The following is a 23,512-nucleotide window of genomic DNA, read 5'->3' on the forward strand; positions in this document are numbered from 1 at the left end:
AGTTCTTAATTATTTAAATTTAATTTTAAAATAGTGAGTTGAACTAATCTAATATAATTTCAAATTTAAATTAAATGTCATGCAAATTGAAATTCATGGAATATTCAATTCATTGCGCACCCTTATTGGCCGTAATGTAGGGAAAGAAAAATCTAAACATGGAATTCATTCTCCTCTCTCTCTCTCTTTAAAAAAAATGGAACAAAATAAATTCCTTTCCGTCCGAATCAAATTCCCAATGCTATGGCTAATTTACACGGAGAAACAATTTCCTCTCCGCCTTCAAACCCCCTCTTCTCAACCATCATCAGTCTTTACACTCTCATTCTTCTCTACTTCACCGCCAATTACCAAATAATTCTTTTCTCTCCCGTTTTCCTTTCCACTTCACTTCTTTTACTTTCCCTTCTAAGACTTGGTCAAACTCAGAAAACCAACCAAGAGGAAAATCACCAAGGAAAAGAAAAGAAACCCAATTCAGAAGAATTCATTTCCACCCAAAAATCACCATCACTGGTTTCCCGGGTTGACCCGAAACCGGCTCCATTTCTAGTTTCGGGTGATCATGATTCCAAATGGGAGTCACGGGAATCCCATGTGGACCCGAATACTGAAAAAGACGCGGATTTTGACCCGAACCCGAGACGGGTTCCATTTATACTTTCGGGTGATCATGATTACAAATGGGTGTCGTGCGAATCCAGTGTGGACCTCAAAACCGAGCAAGACCCGGATTTTGACCCGAACCCGAACTTCAACCCGAAACTGAATCCGTTTTACGCAGAATCATTCGTTGAATGGAACGTGAGAGCTCCACCGGAGGTGATTCACGAGGAGTTTGAAGATGGGGAATTCTATTACCCGGAAACAGATACGGGTACGGAAAGTTCGTCGGGCGGGATTCACCGGTTACGAGAAATTGGGACTCGCCGGATAATTTGTGTTTTCGGTGGGAGGAAGAAGATAAGGAAGGATTGATAGAGATTGAATTGGACGGGAAGAGGAGTTGTGAAGCTGAAGAAGAGAATTTGATCGAGATTGATCTGACCCCGGCAAATTTTCCGGCGAGATGACTTGGCAACTCATAGGACGATGGTACGATGATGTTTTAGATACAATTAACCTTGTTTTGACCATAGACGCCCTATTGTTTTTTGTAAAAGATTTAAATTATATTCCTTGATAATGTAAAAAAAAATTGCACCATAAATTATGGACTTGTCTACAAAATGAAGAGCATGTTATTTGTTACAAATTTTCAGCCTTAACAAGCCAGCTTATCAGAGGGAATGACCTCGTTTGACCGGTTATAATTTGAATAGAAAAAAAAAGCTTATAAATACATAAAAGTATATTTTGTTTATTAATCTCACATGTTATATTTTATTAATCTTTAATTAAAAATATTTATAAGAGGCCATACAGCCAATCTCCTCCACCTATCAAGGGTTTAAAAGTATTGGCAAATTCATATTTATAAAATAAAACAGTTTTAGTTCAGCTCGAGAAGTTTAGATCCTAAACATGGAATTTTGGTGTCACATGTTGAAAGTATTTTTTTGGTTAAACTGTCAAATATTTATTTAACCAAGTATAAGTATTTACAATCGCTAGCTCAATTGGACTCTAGAGCTAGACCTTATCTAATAACTATATGACCAAACAGATTAAACATTTTCCTGTTACACTTGCAATTAACTCAATCTAGCTGAGAAAATTCTTTAGCCTTTCTAATTCTTTTTACCATTTGGATTCACTCTGCCTTTAATGTGTAATTCCAATACAATGTCTTTAATCCTCTGAGTGCAGGCAATCATCTTTCCATGAAATCTTCTTTGGTTTCTCTCTGCCCAGGTGTGGTAGACCACTGCTACAAATAAAAATACTAGCATATTACCTCTAACCTTGCTGGCAGCCCTCCTTGTTATCCATTCAATTTCCTCATCCCAGCTTCCAATTTGATGTCTTTCTCCTATCCACTGTAGTAAAGTAGCCCATATAGTTTTGGAGTAATCATATGCAAACATCATATGTTCCATTGTCTCCTTCACATTCTTTCCACATAGTACACAGTCGCTACTGATATTCCCCATCTCTTTGGTCGCTACTGATGATCCACATAGTAAAATCAACCAGAGTATGAACTGGTGTTTTGGCAGTGCTTTGGATCCTATTGTTAATCTCTTCCAAGGACTCTTTTGGTACTGATGTCTTGTTGCAATATAGAGCTGCTTGATGATGAATTTTCCTTGCTTATGGCAGCGGTTCAAATCAGCAGCTGGGCTCCTTTTCAATGAACTAGTCCCCGGCATAAAAAATCTTCCTAATAAGCCAACAAGCCTGCTTAGGAGCGCCTATTGTCATGACATTTTGATCTTTAATGTAGAAGCTATGGATCTGTTGGATCACAGGGTGTCCTTCTTTGCACTTATAGCCCACATCAGTTTGCATAAGGCAGCCTTATTCCAGAAGTGAATATCCAGAACATTTGGTCCACTTGCTGAAATGGCATACAAATTGTATCCCATGCTATTAAGGCCCTCCTCGATGGTTCACTGCTTCCTGTCCACGGAAAGGTTTTGCAGGCTGTAAGTATTAGATTAATAATCTTCTTTGGCAATAGAAACACACGTGCCCAATATGTCTGCATTTCAAATACCACACTCTTAAGTAGCTGAAGTCTTCCACTGTATGAGAGAAATTTAGCAGTCCAACAGTTGATCCTAGCAGTGATCTTCTCAATCAATGGCATATGTTGTATACTCAATTTCTTTGAAGACAAGGGTACTCCAAGATATTTAAATGGTAGCTCCCCTAGTGTGAATTGTATTTCTTCTAAGATCATTTCTTTGAATTCCCTAGTAACACCAACAATGTATAGAGAACTCTTCTCCATATTGGCCTTGAGACCTGACACGTGAGAGAAATTATTAAACCTTTCCAGTAGTAGGCTTATAGAAACCTTGTCTGCTCTACAACATAAAATAAAATCATCAGCAAAGCATATGTAGGTTATGTTATTTCTGGAGCATCTTGGATGGTAGTTAAAGTCTGGATTGAACTTCAAACTCTTCAAAGCACTATTTAGGTACTCCATCACCAAAACAAACAGGTAAGGAGACATTGGGTCTCCTTGTCTTAGTCCCTTCTTTTCTTGGAATTTAGCATTCAAGCCTCCATTCAGTAGCAAGGAGTAGCTGATAGTGGTCACCCACTCCATTATCAATTGCACAAACTTTGCAGGCATTCCAAATTTTAGCAGTATCATCTTTAAAAAAGGTCATTCGACTGAGTCTTAAGCTTTTCTTATGTCTACTTTAGTGTAGCATCTTGGTGAGACCCCTTTTTGAGTATATCCCTTGACCAGTTCATGAGCAATGATGACATTATCCAGTATGTTTCTCCCTTCAATGAAGGCTGATTGAGAAGGTCCCACAATGAAATTCACCACCATCTTCAACTTTGCTGTAATGATCTTTGAGATGATCTTGTACACAGTGGAACAACATGCTATAGGTCGATATTCTTTGACAGATGTGGGGCTAGCAACCTTAGGCATCAATATTACTGTTGTGCAGTTGACACTTTTCAATAGTTTTCCATTAGTGAAAAACCCTTGTACTGCTCGTTTAACCTCTCATCTAATAGCATACCAGTATGCCTTAAAGTACTCAGCTGAAAATCCATCTATTCCAGGAGCCTTATCATTTGGCAAGTCTTTAAAGGCCTGGTCAATGTCCTCCTCTGTTACCTGTGCATTGAATAGTTGTTGTTGCTCCTTGGTTAGATAGTGCCCATTCCTGGCTGTATCAATATCAATGCAAGGAAGTTCTGTAGCTGAAGTGCCCAAGAGTGTTTGAAAGAAACCTCTAAATTCTTGTTCTATCAATACTGGCTCTGTCACTCTAAGCCCTTGATCATTGCATATAGATGTTATTCTATTCCTAGATTGTCTGGCCTTCAAGTGAGCATGAAAGAATTTAGTGTTCTGATCACCTGCTTTTATCCACATTGCTCTGGATCTCTGTCTAAGTACTTGTTCATTTACCCCTTCCCATCTTTCAATCTGCAGAAGCAATTTCTTTTCCTTGGCTATTAATTGGGTATTGAATGGATCTTCATCAAGTTTTCCTTGGGTATTCTGCAGCTGCACCCTGAGATTGCCAAGCTTCTTCTCCAGTGAAGATATCTCCTTGTTCATTTGTTGTGTTTTGTCTTTTAGCCTCTGTAATTTCAGCCAAAGTGAGTACATGGTATGCCCCTGTACTTGTTGGTTACACACCTCATGGACAGCCCCTTTAAACTCCTTATGATTTAGCAGCACATTATATAGTCTAAAAGGCTTTGGCAAGTGATTTTTGGCTACATCCGTGTCGATAATAATAGGGGAATGGTCAGATACTCCAGGCATTTCAAAAACAGCCTCTAGGCTACTGTAATGTGTAAGCCATGAAGCATTCCCAAACGCCTAATCAATGTCGCTATATATTCTACTCCCTGCATACTTTTTATTACACCATGACCATTGACAGCCTTTCCTATTTAACTGCCCCAATCCAATATCCTTTACGCATTCTTGAAAGTCCACAAGTTAAGCTTGATGCACAGGTTGCCCATTGATCCTATCATTGATAGACAAAATATTGTTGAAGTCCCTTATGACTAACCAAGCCTCATGCATAGTACTATGAATCTGTCTGAGTTGTTCCCATAGATCTCTCCTTTCATTTATCTTATTCTTCCCATATACAAATATTATGTAACATGAAAATGGTGTTCCTTTATCCTTCACTTGGCAGTGTATCAGTTGGGTAGTTACCAGAAGTATGTGGACTTGCACCATGTTTTCCTTCCAAAAGAGCCAGATTCTCCCAATTTTACTTATAGCTTTATTTGAATACACTTTTCATTCTTTACAGAACTTTCCTTTAACTTTGCTAATACTCCTAGGCTTTATATTTGTCTCAAGGCAGCCTAGTAAAGTGATCTTGTGTTTAAGGAGAAGGTCCTTGAGTTCTTTCTGCTTAAAGGGCTTGTTCAGCCCTCTTACATTCCAGGAACTTATTATCATGGTGGATTTTCCTCGTTGAGGCCAATCCCTTCAGTCACCTTTTCAGTGCTGCTATCTTCCTGTATTCTCAATGGACTATATATGTTTTTCCTCAGCATATTCTCTAAATTAGCATCAGTTAGCGCTCCCTTCTGACTCTCTGTTGTGTTTGTCCTTGAGCTTTCATCTTTTGCTTCCCTCTAGATTTTTGTTGTGGCTGCATTTCCACCTCTTGTTCATTAATTTGCTCTGTACTAGTTTGAATTTCCTGTTGTTTATGTGCTTGTTCAGGATTCTGGTTTTCCTGCTCTTTTGTTTGCTCAACAACAGGTTTAACTCTCCACTGGGCAGCAGGCTGTTTTCTCTGCTATTGCTTAACTGTTGTTGCTTAACTGCTGTCATCTGCCTCTGCTGTTTATCATGTTTCTCCATGTTGTCTTTGTGTTCATTGGTTTGCTTCTATTGCATTACTGATGGAGCCTTCTCACAATTGTCAGCATGTTGTCCTATTTGAAAACACCCCTCACAAAATGAAGGTTTCCATTCATAATCAAGGACTTGTTCTCTATATTTGCCATCTGCTTCCTCTATAGGCATTGTATCTGGTAACTCCTGAGATATATTCATTTCAATAAGCATACGTGCATAGGAAATCCTATCCCTCAGCTGTGAGTTTATCTGAAAATATACGTTTTCCTAGATAGCTGGCTATATGTCCCAAATTCTCCTTAGTCCAGAATTGAATTGGTAATCCTGGAAATATGACCCAAATTGGCACGGTTCGAGTCACTTCTTTACTCATATGGAAATTAGTCGCCTATTGCTTCAATATCATGGGTCTAATATGATATGTATATGGACCTTGCTATATAATTTTGTTTTTATCTTCCTCATAGCTAAATCTAAATATAAAGTACCAATCATTGTGTAGGAATACTAGTGGTGTTGTGATGAAATTCCACACACCATACACAAATTTTAGCATTTCCTTGAAGGAGGGAGTTCCATGCAGTTCATACCCAATTAGTGCTGCTTTCCATTCCTAGGTTTGCTCTGCCACCTCTGTTTGATTTAGTCGTACAATGTTCACTCCTTCCTTCAAAATTGGTGGATAATATTCCAATTGCATCCCATGTTGCTGAGATTTATTTCCTTTGACCACATCAGCTAAAGTCGGCTCTGATCGATTAGGGTTTGGTTGTTGCACTGAGAAAGTCAGCTTCCTTGTTGCTGTGTTAACATCTACCTCTACTAGTTTGGGCTTCTCCATTTCAACACATTTTGAAGCTTGCATGACGGTTGGTGCACTTCCCATTCCAGTTATCCAGTGAACTAGTTGCATTTGGCTTATCATTTGTGGTACCCCTGATTCCAGTGTTACCAATCTACCTCCTTCATCGGTCTCCGGTATTGTAGGCGGTGCAATTATCTGTGATTTCCGTCGAGCCATCATCGTCGTGCGTAAGTTAGCTAACCCTTTTTAACGTGCGCCTTCAGAGAAATCATTCCTGAAGAAGCAAATTTCGCAAGTATTAATCGGGAGGACAATCCCCGATTACAAATCCCCGACTACAAATTTAACGTACAATATCCCTTGAAGTAGTATCAATTTGCTTAACTTAGCAAGTAGAAGGAAAGTCCTTGATTTATTAGCTAATTCAAAAAAAAAAAAAATGTTTTTTTGCTTAAAATGTGTTTAGTCGTATACGTGGATGTTATGTAAGATGAATTGTTGAAATGATAGTGTACTTAATATTTCCGCAACCAAATTTAGCATTTTCTAGTCTTATATGCCTAATGATTTTTTTCCCCTCATTTAGACAAAATAACTTATAAGACTTTGATACAATAAACTGAAAGGATGATGATTATCCGTGGAATTAACCTATCTAATGACCATGATGATCATCCCTGAAATTAATCTATCTACAACGACGACAAGTGGGGTTTAGGGAGAGTAATGTGCACGTAGATATTACCTTGACAAGGTAAAGGTAGAGAAGCTATTTTCGATAGACCCTCGGCTCAAAGGATAGTGAAAAGGAATCAACAAACAATAACAACAAGGTATTAAGATAACAGAAGCAAACAACAAAATTAATCTATCTAATGATAGATTTTAGTGACATCCCAAAGCTAAAATATCTCGTATTTATGTAGGGTCCCGAGAAAGGTCGCATTCCTAGGAAATAAAGAAGATATGGAGTATTAGTAGGAAAAAGTTGATGTTTTGTTGATTTTTCCTCTTTTATTCCTTTCAATATGAGAAGAACTGAGTCAGCTACTATTCAGAGGCTGGAATTATAGCTGGAAGTCGGATTCATCCCATTGAAGGACAGCAGAATCCAAATTCTGTTCTCTCTTTAGCTTATCTTTCAAGAACCAATCACATATCCTACCAGCATTCAATTCCTCAATTGAACAACCTTCTTGCTCTGCTATCACTCTTAATAAATTCAGTGACGAAATCTGCACAACACAATTGTATTGATTATACTTACAAAAATGTAAGAGCCTCTTCATTTATAAATTTCAACAAAATTATGTCTCATCATACTTTTTTTCCTGTGGTTCGAATTTACTCCTTTCGCTCACTTCTATTTGTCCTCTATTCACAAACTTATTCCCATCCCAAATTTTTTTGAAAAGAATATAGTATAAGAGTTTAATTTTTATACACTAATAATGTATAACCTTTTTACACCATAAGGTTAAGATGATATACATTAGCAACATGTTACTGACTATAATAACTTGATAACATAGAAAATAAAGCAAATCACATGTTATAACAAGCTAGAATGCACTACATAACGTAAACTTAATTGTATTGTCAGTATATATAAGTTAAATCCATAACGTACCGTCAATCGACATAGAAAACGTTCGTGAGTGCTGAGGCCAGACACTTCGACAAGGCCAGCTTCTTCTAGTGTCAAGAAACTACGCCTTTCCCCACCACTACTTCCTCTCACTACCGCCTGCTTTCTTCTGTTTTTATGAGCAAACTTTAATGATTCTGCAAAATTAGCATTTGCATTTCGATATTTGGAATTCAATGTAGGTACTAATAATTGATGGTAATTATCTCCACAAGTTTTGAACACATTCATTGTTTGGATAATTGGGGGGTTTGTGTGTGTGTGTGGGGGGGGGGGGTAGAAAAGCTTATTGTGTTTATTTCTTCAATGGCTTCACCAAATACATGTGTGGATTATTCTATCTCTATAACGTCGTTTTTTGTGTGGTTTAAGATGGAGATATACATATTTGGATGCTTGTGCATCTAAAATTGGGCTAACCAAATACCTAAGTCAGGCCCAATAATTTATTTGATTGGCTAAGTATTGCAAAGATATACTAGGCCCAAATCTTATTATATGCCTTCTTTTTTAGGAATTTTTACATTCTTATACCATATAGGAAACCTTATTACCCTCAATATTTAAGATTTGATATAATTACATTTAGTATACCAAATTATCAATTCTATACCATAGTGTATTTTAAGGGTACAATTAATGTAGCGTATATCCCTCCTTAATTCAAGGTACCGTATATCCCACCCCTCCCACGTTTCTCTCTCCCAAACCCTCATCCTCACCCACGTTTTACTCAAACACACGTTCTTTTTACCCCTTTTCCCTCTTCTAAAACCGTAGAAACATCGTTAACCCACCATTAAAGTTCAATTTAAATTTTTTCCGTCTACATTCAGTGAAAAAAAATGCTATATCTTTTACGCCAAAACCCCACGCCCTACACTGGAAAGGGGTCTCTGTTGGCAGCCTCGGGTTACAAAAACTTCATAAATAGCAATGTCTTTTACTGCAGAGTAACTTTTAGTGTGTACTTCTATTTTATGCAAACCAATTGACTTAGTTGGCTAGTCAAGATCTGAAGAGCTCCTTGTTTCCAACTTTTTTTAAAATTTAATCTATGACCACCGACTCCTTTTTGGTTATTTGCCATTTGTTTAACTAGAAAGAATTTCCCTAGCAACTATTTTTGTTTTTATCTCTTTAGGGTTGTGGATGTTGATTTTTAAAGTTAAAACGAATTTTCGATATAATTGCATTTTTGCAGAAGATTTGTAGAAGTATTAGTCGTTTTTGATTTGTGAAAACAGAAAACAAAGCATCTACAATCAGAATACAAATAATCTACAAAATATCTACAAACTGGGTACATTGAATTTTAATATCCCAAATTTCCATTCAATTGTAGCTTAATTGGTATTTTCGACATAATTGCGCTTTTTGCAGAAGATTTTGTAGAAGTTTTAGTCGTTTTGGATTTGTGCAAACAGAAAATAATGCATCTACAATAAGAATACAAATAATCTATAATTTATCTACAAAATATCTACAAACTGGGTACATTGAATTTTAATATCCCAATCCCCAATTCAATTGTAGCATAACTGGGATTTTCGACATAATTGCGTTTTTTGCAGAAGATTTGTAGAAGTTTTAGTCATTTTGGATTTGTGAAAACAGAAAACAATGCATCTACAATCAGAATACAAATAATCTACAATTTATCTACAAAATATCTACAAACTGGGTACATTTAATTTTAATATCCCAATTCCTATTTCAATTGTAGCATAATTGGGATTTTCGATATAATTGCGTTATTTGCAGAAGATTTGTAGAAATTTTAGTTGTTTTTTATTTGTGAAACAAAAAACAAAGTATCTACAATTATAATACAAATAATTTACAAAATATCTACAAACTGGGTATTTTGAATTTTAATATCTCAATTCCTATTCGATTGTAGTTTCATTGGGATTTTCGACTAGACATAATCTTAAAGATTCATTATAGTATTCTCAATTATAGATTGAGGGAAATATGTTAGAAAGCTACATCAACTACTTTGTCGAGTTTGAAAAATACTACCTAGTGACATCAATTATTAGATTTGTCAACTTATTATTTTTCATGAAAAAAAAAATATAACGATATTTTTAGCTACAAGTTTAAGTGAGACTATAAGCAGAAAGATTAGGTGAAAATAGGAACAATTTTCAAAAACCGGTCTCATACTCTATCTCTCTGATTATTCACGTCATTTGATCTCTCAGAGAGAAAAAAAAAATTAGAGATATCTAAATAAGAAATTTTAACGCTACAATGATTCTTTATTTAATGAAATATCTGGAAGAATATTTACTTCCATAATTGTAGCACGCCTAAATAGGAATATCTGGAAAAATATTTAGTTCCAGATTTGTAGCGCGCCTAATTAGGAAAGAATCAGCTCCTAATAATTGGTATTTAATGAATGGTATAATATTTGTAGAATAACTGTGAACATGGCGGGTAAATATGAAACTATGCACATTTTTGGTAATAATATTTCATATATGGTATAGGAAGGAAAAAGTCCCCAATTTTTTTTGTTTCTTTTGCACTCCTCACCTCAGCGCTACACTTCGGTAGCTACGAATTAATTAAGACGCTTCAGATAGAAACGGATTCAAGATTTAAATTTTATTGGTTCAACTTTTAAGATTTTTAGTATTGAACCCATTATATTCTTAAATTTATGGGTTCATATATACTATTTGTTATAATTTTAGTAGATTTTTACACATAAATTTATGCTCCGCATCAAAAGTTATGGGTTCATATATACTATTTGTTACAATTTTAGTAGATTTGTACACATGTGCTACGTACGCCCAGAAGAAAAGCTTTATATTCCTTGAAATCGAATTCCGAAAAGAGCTAATTGTATTAGTAATAGAGCACTTTTTAGTGTTAAGGAGCCTAAAACTAAATTCTGAATTAAGACTAGTTTTAGTGTTGCGGCGTGATTAATGATGATCCACATCGCGCACCTTAACTAGTTTGTGATTAAGCGTATTTTTTGTCGCTAAATTCTGAATTAAGACTAGTTTAAATGTCACCGATTGCAAGTTTGGCCTCTCCGTGTCTTAATAACTTCTTGTTGCTACTATCTCTTTATTGCTTCATTGTCACTTCTCTTAAGCCGATGGTCTTTTGGTAACGACCTTTCTACCATCATAAAATAGGCAGGGGCGTCCCTTCCATAAAGCAAGTAAAGCAACGACTTTAGGCCTCATAATTGTGGGGGCCCCATTTTTTGTTATACCTAATAGGCTATGTATAAGTTTAAAAAAAGATTATGTAAAGTGAAAAAAATTAATTTCTTTCTTTAACAAGTATAGAGAGGATTTGCAACTGCTATGATTTTTGCCAAGAAAATTACACTTGAAATGAATATCAAACCCGAATTTTGTAAGAAACATGTGATATATAGGAAATGACAATTTTGATGAGAATGTTGATAATAAAATCTAAAAATCTTTCGAAGAGTCCTTTGGAGTTGATTACTTTATACATAGTAGACAAGACTATTTTTTTTTACTTCAAAATAGATTTGAACAATTCGAAGTATATGGAAATAATTTTTGTTTCTTCTTTAGCACTAAAAATTAAGATCACTAGATGATTAAAATCTTGAAAAAAAATTGTCTTAATCTTGAATGTTCCTTAAAGCATAATAACCAATTCGATATAGATGATTTAGATTTATTTTCGGAATATAAAAGTATTAAGAAAACTATTAGATGATAACAGTTTAATTGATACACTCGGTCAAATAAAAAGATTTGATTCTTTTTCCAATGCGTATATTGCTTATGGAATAATGTTAATAACTCTTGTTACCGGCGCTTCATCAGAAAGAAGCTTTCAAAATTAAAATTGATAACATCTTACCCAAGATCAACAATATCTCGAGAAAAGTTAAATGGATTAGCTATATTGTCAATAAAGAAAGACTTATTAGGAGTTATTGATTAAAAGAAAACTATTAATAACTTTGTATCTAAGTTAGCTAGAAAAATAGACTTCAAATAAATAAATATTTAAAAAAAAAAAAGTTGAGGCCCCTCGTAAAGTTTGGCTTTAGGCCACAAAACTCGTTGGGCCGCCCCTGAAAATAGGGGTAAGATTTGCATACACTTTATCCTCCTAGACCCTACTTATAAGATTTCACTCTGTTTGTTGTTATTGTTGTTCGTTTGCAAGTTTGACCTCAATATTTTATATATGCTTAATTGATCCTTGCTAAAATTAATTTTAATTTTTCTAGAATCTAACTAACTTGCAAATCCTTGTCTCTATTCTTTTTATAACTTGGTCCTGAACTTCGAGTTCCAAGTTCAGAAGTTAAGGACACTTGGTCCTGAACTTAGAATTACAAGTTCAAAAGTTAAGGACACTTGGTCCTAAATTTAGACTAACAAGCTCAAAAATTAAGGACAATAGGTCTTGAACTTACAGTTACAAGTTCAAAAGTTAAGGATAATAGGTCCTGAAGTCCTGAACTTATACTAACAAGCTCAAAAGCTAAGGACAATAGGTCCTGAACTTAGGCTAAGAAGCCCAAAAATTATGGACAATAGGTCCTGAACATAGACTAACAAGCTCAAAAGTTAAGGATAATAGGTTCTGAACTTAGACTAACAAGCTCAAAAGTTAAGGACATTTGGTCCTAAACTTACAGTTACAAGTTCAAACGTTAAGGACATTTGGTCCTGAACTTAGACTAACAAGTTTAAAAGTTAAGGACAAGTAGTCCTTAACTTAGAGTTACAAGCACAGAAATTAAGGACAGGTGGTCCTGAACTTAGAGTTGCAAGTTCAAAAGTTAAGGACATGTAATCCTGAAGTCCTGAAGTCCTGAACTTAGAGTTGTAAGTTCAAAAGTTAAGGACACTTGGTCCTGAACTTTATGAGCAGAAGGATATTTTCGTCTGGGCAAATAAAGTTTATTAAAGCAGTGGCTAAAGACATTTTAAACAATGACTTAAAAATAAATACATGTATTATTAGTGGTTAACCGTGCACTTCCCCGTAACATTGTGCCAAAGTTATCACCACAAGGCGGGTTTAACTTAAAAAATGAAAAAATAAAAAGCCACATTTGTATGTCTTCTAATATCAGTGGGGAATAACACGAGGGATTCATTCTGAATAAAAAGCTTAATTTATAAGTACGCTATTAAAGAAATTGCTGAAACCAAGTATCTACCGGTTTCTGGAGATGTTCGACGTGGCATGGTTCTCAGTACTTTTCATATTTTTCTGTTGGAAGTGCAGTACTTCTAAGATTAAAAAAAATTATTTCAGTCAAACCTCTATATTATAATTTTAAGAAACACGAATTCTATTACATTTAGAAGTAATTTGCACGATTTCCACGGCCAATTAGATTCTACTCTTGTGACAAAGTTAATATCTTGCTGCTGTCTTGACAATTATTTAATTTATTTTTATTGACGTGTTATCAAGTTGCAGGATATATGGTAAAAATCTTCTTGGATGAAATTTTAGATTATATTAATCAATATTTTTTATTTTATTTTTGATAGCCTCGTAAAATATACTCTACTTAATTATAATTCGATCTTTCCAGAAATGTCAACTATCAACCAAGCCTCCACGTATACCAATCAAATGGGAAGAGCATAAAGCATTCAGAGGACCATATTTTCTTGGAAAATTCTCTAATTTGAAACGTTTAAATCTGTTAATATAATGCTAAGAGAGAGTCAAGTACATATAACCTTCAAATATGCCAAAGAGTTTATGATTTGAGCATCGTGTGCAAACAAGTTTTACGCTATCAAATGAGTTTAAACTATAACATGTAATTTACATGCCAATTATGATAACATAACTTATAAAATAAAGTAATAATCTATTACGATTTGTTAATGGCACTAATCGTGTAGAAATTATATACTGTCAATGTATACAATAATAATAACTATAATTTCACAAGTAGGGAAGAAATTCAAAGCCAGATTTATAAGTGGTCATTCAAAAATAGCCACAGTTTTAAAAGTAATCGAAATTTAGCCACTTTTCATGTAAAGATAAATCTAAACGAAAACACTTTTCAAAATCCGGAAAAATACTCCAGTATAATATACTGAGTTCCAGTATAAGTAAATACTGGAGTTCCAGTATACTTATGCTACAATTCCAGTATAATATGCTGAAACTTTCCGCGTGTTGGAGTTCCAGCATAATATGTTGGAAGTTCATACATAGGTGCATCGGTCTCCAGTATATTATACTGGAATTTTCCGTGTTGCAGCAAAAGAGTGGCTATTTTTCAATGACTTTGCAAACACTGACTAATTTTGAATGACCAGCCCGAAAACTAACTAGCCCGTGCTATTTTTACTACAAGTAGAGTTTGAGAAGATAATTAATATGTACGCAGATCTTATACCTATGTACCTCAGGAAGATAAAAAGTTATTTCCGACTTACTGTGAATGCATATATAACTTAAACTGTTATGCGAATAGTATTCTGAATGCTAAATGAATTGCATGGTTGTCAGATGTATGTGTGCATGACCTTGCACTAAAATAATACTGTCAATGCTATTGGTACACCAGTCCTATATAATACTAATATAAGATCCTGGATTTCTTAAAGTAGAAACAATAATATGCCATCCACTAATACTTTGGATATCATTTCTAAACATAGCCATGGACCTCATCAATTTCTTTTCAAAAAAACAAACAAACTATTATTAACAAAATAATTATATTCAAGGGTTTGTTAGAGAAATTGAACAACTCGCAATAGAATATGCACAATACACTACTTTTTAATTTGATAATGTATCCACTTAAACTGCACACATGTACATCTGCTGGTCGAATTTTAGAACGTAAATTTAATTTTGGCAACCATGCAGAAGCAAACTCTAATATTTTGACAAGTTGTTACCAATTCAAGTATTCAGATGTAAGCATTCGTTAAATTATAAGTATCATAAAATAAAAAAATTCTAAGCATTAAAGCTACTCTATTATCTGGACAAGTAGTTATCCATTTGAGTAAATGAGATTATGAATTCGTTAAATTTAATAGTGTTTCTTGAACTAATCGCATAGTCAGCATTCTAAACTTCATTTTTTTACTTTAAAAATGCTTTCATGACACCAAACACTGAGACATTAGCCTAAGATTGTGGCTTTTTTCAATGCGATTAGCATATCATAAGGTTATGTGTGTGTTAGTAAAAGCTTCCATATCTGTTGGCTTATTCTATATTGGGGTACGTACATATCTAACTGTTACTTCATATGAATTTTAGAAATATATTCATGTAGATTTTTCAGTTTTATGTCCAAAGTTATCTTTCAAATGATGACAAAACCCTACTAAGGGAACAAGTCTGAATCATGTTACCCCAATGTCAGAGTCAGTACATTGCAATTACACAAATGTCTTGCGGAAAGGCAAGTTAATAGGTTCGTGTAATTATAATATATTAGCATTAGAGTACGTATTTTGCGCGTATAATCTGTCTCAATAAATTATATGTTTTTCATAGTGAAACTTATGTTCGAGTTACAAATATAAAGTTTACAAAAAAAAATTCTTACAAATGATAATTGTTGATCCTATTTAGTCAATTACTCAAGAAGGAAGAAATTTTACCCATAGAAGTTTTCAATCATGCATCTCAATTACTATATTCAACTTAATATTTCTCCAATTTTATTATTTCAGTTTCACAAGTTATCATGCTTTCTTTTTAGTTTCAACAAGAATACATAACCTTTGGAGTTTTACGAGTTAACTAAGAAAAATTAGAAAGTTATATATTCTCAAGTTCATTCTGGAAGATGCAAGTTAACTGACATAAGAGGTCTATTCAAACTGTTCTTTTTCTTAACAAATAAAAAATATTATAGAAATAATTTCCAACAGATTAAAAAAATTACTATCGTAAAATAGCATCCATTAATCTACTCTTTTTTTTTTCTTTCTAGAGAGCTTTCTTTCTCCATCCATAACCATGCATCTAGATTCTACAACTGAATGAATCAAATGTTATCTTTCATATTTACCAAGTTTTATGGACAATCAAATGTTGTCTTTTATCAGCTTCTGATTATCATCGTTCAATCATGTCCTTTTTCACTAAGTGACTACTTAGGGACCTTATCTGGGTTGTTTTCCTATCGACTTTGAATCTTAGAACCCAAAAAATATGTCTGTACAAATGATCTAGGCCTGTATCCAGAGTTTTCCATGGATTAGTAAGGCGAAATGAGACCACCCTGTTGTCCACAGCCGTGCATTTGTCCTTCATGCCAGCTAGTATAATATGAAAAATAAATTTCTATTATTCTTCTTAAACTCGATACACTAAGCCCCTGCAATGCGCGGGTTCCGAAAAAGAGCTGAACCACAAGGTCTATTGTACGCTACTTTACCATACATTTCTGCAAGAGGTTGTTTTCACGGCTCTTTTAATAATCATTTATAGCTTCTTATAAATAATTTTTTATGTTTCTTCTAATAAGAACTTATAACTTCTTACACATTAAACTAAAATAAATATAAAAGTATACAAATCAGCTCATGGAAGTAGAAGATAATAGAATTTGTTGTATATATTTTGCCCGTATGATGAATAACAAAAATAAAGGAATACAATAGAATAATACTACATTCTTTATTTATTTTTAGCTAAATAATAAATAGAATAGAAAAGGATATGGATACTGTTTGTTCAAGTAACTCGGTATAGGTGTAGATGTTTTTTTATGCACAACCAAACTAAAAGAGAGAGCTATAGAACTTTTTCTAGACTTTAAATATATTATGGAAAAACTTTCATGTTCAACGTTATACTTTTAAAAGGAGTTGACGAAATATGTATAATATAAAATATAGGACTTTAATACTATGAATATGAAATTAAGAAGATTTCCCCCAAAAGTAAAAATAAAACATAAGAAATTAACAATTTAAAATAAGAAAAAAGTTATATAAGGAAAATTTTTTGTTGACTATAATATCACGATCCAATTCTCTTATAGGCCGTGATGGCGCCCAACGCCGCCGCTAGGCAAGCCAACAGTGAAATAACCACGTGATTTCTCTTTTTAATAAATTTTCAAGTGATTAAGTTTTTCTTAATTAAAAGATTTAAGAAGCAACAGGTTTAGATAAATAAAACGAAAGCAGCTGAGTGCAATCATAACCATAGTAATAATCCAAAATCACAAGTCTGCTAGTGTGTGCCAAGACCTGGTGTCACAAGTGTATGAACACTAATGGATTATACAAAATTCTAGCTATTGTCTGAAATAAAAATAGACAGAAATGAATGCAAAGGAGATACTCTAGGTGCTGCAGAACGGCTCAGGAAGCAGCTCACCACTAGGCCTCCGGGTAACGGGGATGCGCACCAGTGAGATCGCCAGATGCACCTGCCTCAGATCTTGCATGGTCAGTGCAGAAGTGTAGTGTGAGTATATAAACAACGTGTATCCAATAAGTATCAAGTCTAACCTCGAAGAAGTAGTGACGAGGGGTCGACGTCGACACTTACTCTGGGCTAACAATATGAATACAGAAATTCTAAATAAATATGGGTTATGTAAATAATAATAATAACTCATTAGCAAGCAGGAACAAATAATTCTTGCACAACTTAATAATTCCAAATAAATTCCTATCATTAATAATTATAACCTCACAAGCCACAAAATAATATCACGTATGATTGGGCTCCGAGTATTATAAAGCACGATTTATGTCGACGTCGTACGGCCTGATCCAAGAATAACGTGTACACTGTCGTGGGGCGTACGACACGATCCATAGATGCATCTATTTTACTGCCGAGGTGTTTGGACCGCTCCACAAGAAATGAGGATACTTTATAAGCATTTGACTTAAACGTTATTACAATGCTAATACACAGTGTAATACGATTTCCATTAATAGTCAAAAAATCCGCTCTAAATTCAAGAAAGTGAAATTCGATATTTCACACTTCCTCTAACAAGTTCTAATATAATTTAGGCACTTATATTAACAAGTAGGGCGCAAACATTACAAGTAATTCATGATTTGGGTCCTAGACTACCTCGGACATAAGCATAATTAGTAGCTACGCACGGACTTTCGTCACCTCGTGCATATGTAGCCCCCACAATTAGAAGTGAATATTAATTTAAATAACCTATGGGGTAAATTCTCTCTTACAAGGTTAGGCAAGAGACTTACCTTGTCTCAAAACTCATTTTCCGGTCACAATTTCGTTCTAAAGCCTCAACTCGGTGCCGGACAATCCAAAACTAGTCAAATGTTATATAAAATAATCAATATACGCTCAAGAGTTAATAACTTAACTATTAGATTAATTACCCAACCCAAATTGGAAGATTCCGAAAAGTTCGCCTCGGGGCTCACGTGCCCGAATTCTAGAAATTTTCGAAGAAAGTAGTTACCCATGACCTCACAAACTCAAATATATAATTTTTACCCAACCCATAACCATTTTCAAGGTTAAAACTTATTTTTATCAAAACCCTAAGGTTTCCTCAAAATCCCATAAATCCCACTATTTTTCATGTTAAATTTACTTATGATTCGTGTATTTAGCTAAAGAATTGATAGGGATAACTTACCTCTTGATGTTGATGGAACCCCTCCCAAAAATGCTCTCAAAATCGCCTATGACCAAGTAAGAAATGAGGGAAATAAAGCTAAGTCCCATAATAAAAAGTTGTTGCACATGTCACAGGTGTCGCATTTGCGACACTTTGTTTGCAAATGCGAAGCTGAGCCTCCACTGTCAAAGTCGCATTTGTGACTATAACGTCGCAAATGCAAAGGGGGGTTGATCGCAAAAGCGACTGGAAATATCACAAATGCGAGTCCTCCCTTGACCAGGCTTCTTCGCAATTGTGAAGCAAGTCTCGCAAATGCGAACAAAATCTCGCATTTGCGATACCTAAGTCACCAGTAAAAAAAACAAGAAAATTGAACTCTTTTCCATCAATCCGAACGTGTCTGAAACTCACCCGAGACCTCGAGGCTTCACACTAAACATCCACACAAGTCTAAAAATATTATACGAACTTGCTCGCATGATCGAAATGCCGGAATAACATCTAAAAGCATGAATCAGATGCCAAAATGCATGAATCAAATCATGAAAACTCAAAACTTCTAGAAACACATCCTCACATCGGATTCCAATCAAATCAACTCGGAATGACACCAAATTTTGTGTGCAAGTCTTAAATCACCATATAGAACTATTTCTAGGCTCGGAATCCCAAACGGGCCTCGATAACACCAAAACTTACTCCAAACCAAATTTAAAGAACTTTAAAACCTTCAAGGTGCCAACTATCAATATTAAGCGGTGAAATGCTCCCGGGTCATCCAAAACCCGATCCGAACATACGCCCAAGTTCGAAATCATCAACAAACCTATTGAAACTGTCAAATCCCGGTTTCGACATCGTTTACTCAAAATATTGACCAAAGTCACACTTAGCTTTTTAAAGCCAAACTAAGAAACCAAGTGTTCCGATTTCAACCCGAACCCTTCCAAATTCCGAACTAACTATCCCCGCAAATCATAAAATAGTAAAAGAACATACAGGGAGTCTTATTTAGAGGAACGAGGATCTAAAAAGCAAAACAACTGGTCGGGTCATTACATTCTTCTCCTCTTAAACAAACATTCGTCCTCAAACAGGTCTAGAATCATACCTGGAGTGCTGAATAAGTGTGGATATTTGCTACGCATATCTTCCTCGGCCTCTCAATTCGCTTCCTCGACTGGTTGGCCCCTCCACTGGACTTTTACCACAGAAATCTTCTTGGACCTCAACCGACGAACCTGCCTATCAATAATGGCAACTGGCTCTTCCTCTTAACCCGGGCTCTCATCTAACTGAATCATGCTAAAGTCTAACACATACGACCTGTGGGCATGATACCTCCAGTGCATAGACATGTGAAAAATTGGATGAACTCCCGATAGACTAGGAGGAAAAGCAAGCTCATAAGCAACCTCCCTAACTCATCTCAACACCTCAAATGGACCTATAAACGTTGGGCTCAACTTGCCCTTCTTCTCGAACCTCATGATTCCCTTCATCGGCAAGACTTTAAAGGAAACCTTCTCGCCCACCATAAATGATAAATCACGCGCCTTTTGATCCGCGTAACTCTTCTGTCTAGATCGTGCTGTGCGAAGTCGCTCCTGAATCAACTTTACCTTTTCCAAGGCATCCTTCACCAAATCAGTACCGTATAACTTAGCCTCGCCGAGATCAAACCATCCTATGGGAGAATGACACCGCTGACTATATAAAGCCTCAAATGGAGCCATCTCGATGCTAGACTGATAACTGTTGTTGTAAGCAAACCGGCCAAAGGCAAGAATCGATCCCACTGCCCTTCGAAGTCAATCACACATGCTTTGAGCATATCCTCTAAGATCTAAACTGTTTGCTCCGACTGCCCTTCGGTCTGCATATGAAAGGTAGTGCTGAGCTCTACACTGGTACCCAACTCACTCTATACTGCTCTCTAGAAATACGAAGTAAACTGAGGGCACTATCTTATATGATGGAAATAGGCACACCATGCAACCGAACAATCTTCTAAATGTAAATCTGCACTAATCTCTCTGAAAAATACGGGGTCACAACCGGAATGAAGTGTGCCAACTTGGTCAACCTGTCGACAATGACCCAAATTACATCAAACTTCCACAAGGTCCGCGACAACCCAACTACAAGGTCCATAGTAATGCCCTCCCATTTCCACTCAGGTATGGTCATCTGCTGGAGTAGGCCACCTGACCTCTGGTGCTCATACTTAACTTGCTGGCAATTCAGACACCTCGTAACATACTCAACTATGTCCTTCTTTATCCGCTGCCACCAATAATGCTGCCTCAGGTCGCGATACATCTTCGTAGCATCTAGATGAATAGAATACCGGGAACTGTGTGCCTCCTCCAGGATCTTTTCCCTCAGCCCATCAACCTTAGGAACACATAGATGACCTTGGAGTCACAGAACACTATCCTTGCCGATAGTAACCACCTTGGCACTACCCTGTAGTACCGTCTCTCTGAGAACCAACAAGTGCGGATCATCAAACTGACGAGCCTTGATTTGCTCCAATAGTGAAGACTGGGCAATGACGCATGCAAGAACTGGGTTGGGCTCTAAAATATCCAACCTCACAAGCCTGTTGGCCAAGGACTGAATGTCTAAAGCTAGTGGCCTATCCTCTACTGAAATGAATGCCAAACTACCCATACTTTCTGCCTTTCTGCTCAAGGCATACGCAACTACATTTGTCTTACCCGGATGATAAAGGATGGTAATATCATAATCCTTCAGTAACTCAAGCCACTTATGATGCCTCAAATTGAGATTGCTCTGTTTGAACAAATGCTGCAAGCTGCGATGATCGGTGTAAACCTCACAGGATACCTCATAAAGATAATGCCTCCAAATCTTAAGAGCATGAACAATCACGACCAACTCCAAATCATGTACATGGTAATTCTTCTCATGGGGCTTCAGCTAACATAAAGCATATGCGATAACTCGCCCCTCCTGCATCAATACATAACCCAAACCAACGCGTGATGCGTCACAATACATAGTATACGTCCCTGAACTGCAAGGCAACACTAACACTGGTGCTAAAGTTAATGTAGTCTTTAGCTTTTGAAAGCTCACCTCACAATCATTGGATCATCGAAACGGAGCACCCTTATCGGTCAACCTAGTCAAAGGTGCTGCAATAAATGAGAAGACCTCCACAAACTGGCGATAATAACCAACCCTAGGAAGTTCCTAATCTCAGTCGTCGTAGTAGGACGAGGCCAACTCTGAACTGCCTTAATCTTCTTGGGATCTACCTTAATACCCTTGCCTAATACAACATGCCCCCAGAATGCTACGAAATCTAGCCAAAACTCATACTTGGAGAACTTAGCATATATCTTCTGTTCCCACAAGGTCTGAAGTACCACTCTCAAATGTTGCTCATGCTCCTCCATGCTATGCGAGTAGATCAAGATGTCATCAATGAAGACAATAACAAACGAATCAATATATAGTCTGAACACTCAGTTCATCAAATCCATAAACACCGCCGAGGAATTAGTTAAACCTAAGGACATAATTAGAAACTCATAATGGCCGTATCTAGTCCTGAAAGCAGTCTTCGGAACATCCGAATTCTGAATCTTCAACTGATGGTACCCCGATCTCAAGTCAATCTTAGAGAACACCCTGGCACCCTACAACTGGTCAAACAAATCATCAATACACGACAACAGATACTTGTTATTAGTAGTGACTTTATTCAACTGGCGGTAATCAATGCACACCTGCATATTCCCAACTTTCTTCTTCACGAACAACACCGGTGCACCCCAAGGCGATACACTCAGTCTGACAAACCTCTTTGCTAGCAATTCCTCAAGCTATTCCTTCAACTCTTTCAGAGCCATGTGGTATGGTGGGATAGAGATAGGCTAGGTACTAGAGCTAAATCAATATAAAAATTGATATCACGATCTAGTGGCATGCCTGGAAGATCAGAAGTAAACACATCAGAAAACTCCCGAACTACGGGCACTGAATCAATCGTCGGAGTCTCTGTAGTATTATCTCGAAAATACACTAGATAAGCCAAACAACCCTTCTCGACCATGTGTTGAGCCTTCAAAAAAGAGATAACCTGACTAGATACACTGACAAACGAACCCTTCCATTCCAATCTAGGCAACTTTGGCATCACCAAGATAACAGTCTTGGCATGGCAATCAAGGATGGTGTGATATGGAGATAACTAATCCATTCACAGGATGACCTCAAAGTCGGTAATATCGAGCAACAGAAGATATGCTCTAGTCTCATAACAATAGAATGTAACAATGCGGGACCAGTCGCAATTCACAACAATAGAATCACCCACTAGAGTGGACACATAAATATAAGTACCCAAGGACTTATGAGGAATACCCATAAAATGAGCAAACAAAAACGAAACATATGAATATGTTGACCCTGGATCAAATAGCACTGAAGCATCCATATTGCAGATAGAAATAATACATGTGATCACGACATCTGAGACTATTGCATCTGGTCTGGCCGGAAAAGCATAGAACCTAGATGGAGCACTACCTGACCGGCCTCCACCCGACTGGACTCCACCTCTAGGATGGCCCCTACCCACCCACTCTCCACCTCTGGGCATCCGGACTACTGGTGGGGAAGCTGGTGCTATAATCATAGGCAGCTAACCCTGCTGCACTGCCTTATCCCGAAGGCTGGGGCAGAACCTCCGCACATGATTGAGATTCCTGTACTTAAAACAACCTCTCGGTATAGTGGACTGCTAACCTAAAGTCTGATGGCATGAATACCCACTAGATGAACCTTGAATAGATGGTGGGAGGTAGGAACTCTCTGGCATGGCACTGAAATAGGGTAGCACTAGAGCACCCCAAGGAGGCGGCGGTGCTGGATATGTGGGCCTGCTGGACTGACCCCTCATGAACTGACCTCTACCCTTAGCCAGGGCACCTCTGAACTCTC

General features: G+C 36.4%; 2 non-coding genes across 2 annotated transcripts; one reads left to right on the top strand and one right to left on the bottom strand.

Moving 5' to 3' along the window:
- Nucleotides 1-128: 128 nt before the first annotated feature.
- LOC104213837 (uncharacterized) lies at nucleotides 129-6,841 on the top strand. The gene is made up of 4 exons (XR_011401494.1): nucleotides 129-1,095; nucleotides 2,263-2,588; nucleotides 4,073-5,655; nucleotides 5,982-6,841. It is a non-coding gene; the product is annotated as an uncharacterized protein (transcript).
- LOC104213836 (uncharacterized) lies at nucleotides 6,416-8,000 on the bottom strand. Its single transcript, XR_011401495.1, has 2 exons — nucleotides 7,915-8,000; nucleotides 6,416-6,558 (listed from the first exon to the last, which is right to left on the bottom strand). It is a non-coding gene; the product is annotated as an uncharacterized protein (transcript).
- Nucleotides 8,001-23,512: the final 15,512 nt, after the last annotated feature.

The sequence above is a fragment of the Nicotiana sylvestris genome, chromosome 8, assembly GCF_000393655.2.
Source record: "Nicotiana sylvestris chromosome 8, ASM39365v2, whole genome shotgun sequence".
Classification (NCBI taxonomy): domain Eukaryota; kingdom Viridiplantae; phylum Streptophyta; class Magnoliopsida; order Solanales; family Solanaceae; genus Nicotiana; species Nicotiana sylvestris.